At 37.7% G+C, this 4,910-nt stretch overlaps 1 pseudogene across 1 annotated transcript; it reads right to left on the bottom strand.

Annotated features, from left to right (window-relative positions):
• Positions 1-633: 633 nt before the first annotated feature.
• LOC112616042 lies at positions 634-1,167 on the bottom strand (annotated as a pseudogene). Its single transcript, XR_003117546.1, has one exon. The product of XR_003117546.1 is annotated as a 60S ribosomal protein L24 pseudogene (transcript).
• Positions 1,168-4,910: the final 3,743 nt, after the last annotated feature.

The raw sequence follows: 4,910 nt of genomic DNA, 5'->3' as shown, positions 1-4,910 counted from the left end.
TGAGCTGCCAAGAAATGTACTGTTTTCCAGAAAGTATAAATCTCTAAGGCATAGTTGAACAGTCCCTGCCTTCTTAGTCTTGGCCATACTCAGGGTTCCTGTCTTAGGTTTGCTTTGTTTTGTCTGAGACTTGATGAATTGATCTCTTCATGAGGCCTAACCACTTGGAGGCTAGGAAACACGGTTCCTTCAGTCTCTGATCCTGTATCCTAGCTCATAGTCAGTGAGCTTCAGAAGAGGTTTGTCCTTTATCTTTCCATTCACTTTATAGTTCATAATTCTTTTCATTCTCATTAATGCAGTGTTTCCCCTGACCACACTCATGCACACCTCAGTTCTTTTAAATAAATATAAGAAACCAAAGAATCAGCAAAGTAGTTTGGTGTCTATAATCATTTGCCTGTCCCTCTAATTTTTCTTCCTTTAAAACATTGCATATTTATTTTAATCCTAGTTTCCTTTTTTAGTCATAGTTGCTATAATATTTCATATGCATCTATATGTGCCCTTCTCAAATTTTCTAACTCTAAAAATTATCTTTGTTTTTCTTAAACTAGATTTGTCCAATGCTGCCCACTTAATACTAGATGTGTCCAAACCTGCATCTGACCTTTCTATTTTTTTTTTTTTTAATAATCCGATCTTTATTTAAAAATCGAATCTGCCAGTTTAGCGTTTTCCACCAACCCGGGGAGCTAAAACTTTCACAGGCTTCACAATCTTTTGCTTAGGTGCTGCCTTTGTGGGTGCCTTAGCAGCAGCCATCGCAGTCTTTTTAGATGCTTCCTTAGCCCTTTTTGCTTCCTTAGCAGCCCTGATAGCTTGTTCTCTTTGAGCCTTTCTAACTTCAGGTTTCTGATTCCTCTTGGCCATTATATTAGCAAGAGATGCACCAGTATTGGCCTTCTGGAATTTGACTGCTCGGCGGATTCTTTTCTTTTGAATTTCTTCTGACTGTCCCTTTTTGTGCTTCCTTCTGTAGAGGACAGTCCAATTTATCTGCCTAGGATTCCTCTTGGAAAGGAACGCCGACTCGCATTTTGCATTAAGAAACTGGAAAACTTTCCAGTCGGTCCTGGCGTAGCGCCTCCCGTGTCCGGGGTAGATCTTGTACCCGCTAAAACTGCACAGCTCCACCTTCATGGCGACGGCTCCACGGGAAGAGAAAAGATCTGCATCTGAACTTTCTAATCATCACGTTCTAAATCATTCTGCTCAATATCCTTAAAACAAACAACAACAACAACAACAAAAACAGCAAAAAAAGAAAAAACAAGCGTTATCATCCCTTCCTATTCATCACTAGAAGCGCTGTCACTAAAACACAACATATTTTAATGTTTGTAGGTATTCAGCCATATGTTACTTAACATCATGCTCATCATAGTAGATGACATACAGATTGAGTCAAAAAGTAATCATGTTCCGAAGCCATAGCAATCTTTCAGTCTTGTCTCTTCCACTTAATGCTGCTGGTCTATCCCTGGGTAAAAATCTCTTATTACTACTTCCGCTCTGGCCTCTTTACAAGTCTTTTTTATGTGCTCAAGTCATTTCACAATCTGCTTGTTTCTTTATGTTTGGTGGCCTACAACATACAATATTCCAATAGCTAGTTTACTAAAACACATCCCAATATGTCCAACTTTAAGTCCTAACAGCTCTTCACTATTAGTAGGCTCTTTTTGATCCTTTAATATTACACAATTCCTACTCTACATTGCTTCATACCTCTTGGAGACGGGGTTCTTGTGAGTATGATTAGAGTGATGAACTTCTAAATCCTGTTCCCCATTCATGTTAGTCAAGAACATATAAACCAAGTACCTCACCTGGTATCAACCAAAAGAGGTTTATAGTAAATGATGCATGTACATGTAAAACTATAAGAAAAATGTATAGTCCTCCCTAAAATTCTTGAACCAAATTTGTTAAGATATATACAGTAATGGCTATGGTAACCATGAATTCATAGCTTAAAGGTGAATAGCATTCCCATTGATTCCACCCCAGCCATACCACACTTTTATTAATTGATGTCTGTATTATGGCAGTGGTTATGTAGCCAAGCTGTCTAGACATATTTTCTTTCTCTTAGATAAATACCTAGAATTGGAATTACTGAGTAACAGGAGTGTTATGTTTTAGGGTTTTGTTTTAGTTTGGGGGGTTATTTTTTATTATACACTCTGATTTTATTCTATGGACTGTGATTTGTTTTATGGTAAAATATATGAACACAAAATTCACCATTTTAGCCATTTTTAAGTGTACAATTCAGTAGCATTAGGTATATTCACAATGTTGTGCAACCATCATCCCTATCCGTTTCCAGAACTTTATCATTCCAAACAAAAGCACTCCACCTATTTAAACACCCCATTTCCCCACCCCCAACTCCTTGTAACCTCTATTCTATTTTTTGTCTCTATAGATTTGCCTAATCTAGGTACCTCGTGTAAGTAGAACCATATTAATACAATATTTGGCCTTTATGTCTGGCTTACTTTACCTAGCATAAGCTTTTCAAGGTCCATCCATTATGTTTAATTTTATAAGAAACTATCAGACCTTTCACCAAGTATTTGTACCATTTTATGCTCCCACCAGCAATGAATGAGAGTTCCAGTTGTTCTACATTCTTGCCAGCATTTGATATTGTCAGTCATCTTTATTTTTAGTCATTTTTGCAACTATTCTCTATGAAAAATGACTATATGTTTTTCAGAACTGCTCTTGCTTTGATATTCTGTACCACTTAGAATTTAATTGTTCTCCATGCATTTTGTGCATATAAATTCCTTTTACCAGATGAACTTCAAACTGCTTGAGAACAGGCGCTGTGCCTTACCTATTTTTATTTACTTCGTGGTACCTTGCATTGAATTAGGCTCATAGTAATTGCCAAATATCTTTTAATTGACCATTTGAGAACATACTGAATACAAACCAAGACAGAGGGGGAATTAGCATAAAATATTAGTTACTGTTCTATTGACAACTTTTCTTGCTGCAGGTTGGGGTATCAACATTTTAATTTGTCTTCATTCTTGATCCTTCTCTATGGATTCAAAAACATAATAGAAAATAAAATATCAATAATATCTAAAATGGTAAGCTGGGAAGCATCTATGATTGCTAAAGGATTCTTAACTCAGCCATGGATTTTATTGTGTGTCCTTGTTAAATTCATCCATGAACTTAGATTCAGAAAGACTAATGAAAAACAAAACAAAACAAAAAAGAGAGAACATGAAAGAAACAGAGGCAAAGCCAGCATGTTTACTATTCCTTTCTAGGAACAAACCCAATTGAAAAAAATTCAAATGGCAAAATTTTTACCAATTAGAGTATAGCTCATTAGCAGATATTATATTTTTCTGTTCATGAATAGCTTATTACATATTAGGAAATTAAGATTTTAAATGAAGATTTCTATCTTTTATACCATGTATTACTATTTGTTGAAGGCTAAACCTAAATGTGATGATATTTAGAAATGGGGCTTTAGAGAGATAATTAGGTTTTAGGTGAGGTCATGAAGGTGAGACCATCTTGACGGGATTAGTGCCCTTGTAAGACATCTCATGCTTGGGCGCTCACGCTGTCTCTCGCTCTCATTCTCTCTCTCTCTCTGTCTCTCTTTCATACACACATGCACACACCACACATACAGACATACACACATGCACATGCACACTCTCTGTATCCCCTTTCTCTGTACGCTCCTCCTCCTCTGCCCCCTATTTTTGCCATGTAAGGAATCAGTGAGAAGGCAGCTGTCTATAAGCCAGGAAGAGTCATCACCAGAAACTGACCATGCTAGCACCTTGATCTTGGACTTCCAGCCTCCAGAACTGTGAGAAAATATATTTCTGTTGTTTATGCCACCCAGTCTATGGCATTTTCTTATGGTGGCTAGAGCTGAGGTAAACCTACCATTCTTTTTACCAAAATTCCACCCTTCACAAAATAAGGCATTTTTTTCTCAGAAAAAATAAGTGAAAAATATTGTAACTTAGTTAAAATCTATAAGTAAAAGATTTTGCACTTTTATAAAGTAAAAAGTCCTGACTGGCACATAGTACATTCTGAGTAAATGTATTGTAAATTGAATCTAGCTCAGTATACACCTGCAACATTAGCCTGCAGCAGAGAAAAGCTTAACATATAACCATAGCCAATCAACTTATATGTCTTATGATTTGAGAGGACTCGTGGTACCTCTTTCTTCAAAACAACTATCTATCCTAATAGCCAGCTACCCTTAGATATCAATTCCTTCCTAAAGAAAGCATTAGCCATGGTTTAAATGCAAATGTAGTTTTGAAGGAACATTAAAGCACTGTCAATGGTGAACACCGTAACAAGGATTAGTAAATAGGATCACCAAGCAGAATATGAAGCATGGAAATGTAGAACATGTGGACAGGTGACTTTGTATTTTCTGGTAGGTAGAGATGGATGGAGAGTAGAGTAGATGAAAGAAGTCATCTAGAGTAGTGGTGGAAAAGTAGCTAACATTTAAACATCGGGAGAATCCACATGCAAACTTAGATTTCTAGTTTCTGTTGAAAAATCAGACCTGAAAGCACTAGGTCAGCATTCCTTCATGAGAGATGCTACTTTTTAAAATTTTTTAAAAATTTATTTTGTAGCCGGGCGCGGTGGCTCAAGCCTGTAATCCCAGCACTTTGGGAGGCCGAGACGGGCGGATCACGAGGTCAGGAGATCGAGACCATCCTGGCTAACACGGTGAAACCCCGTCTCTACTAAAAAAAATACAAAAAACTAGCCGGGCGAGGTGGTGGGCGCCTGTAGTCCCAGCTACTCGGGAGGCTGAGGCAGGAGAATGGCGGGAACCCGGGAGGCGGAGCTTGCAGTGAGCTGAGATCCGGCCATTGCACTCC

The sequence above is a fragment of the Theropithecus gelada genome, chromosome X (genome assembly GCF_003255815.1).
Source record: "Theropithecus gelada isolate Dixy chromosome X, Tgel_1.0, whole genome shotgun sequence".
In the NCBI taxonomy this organism is placed as follows: Eukaryota; Metazoa; Chordata; class Mammalia; order Primates; family Cercopithecidae; genus Theropithecus; species Theropithecus gelada.
This window is presented reverse-complemented; position numbering and strand designations above follow the sequence as displayed.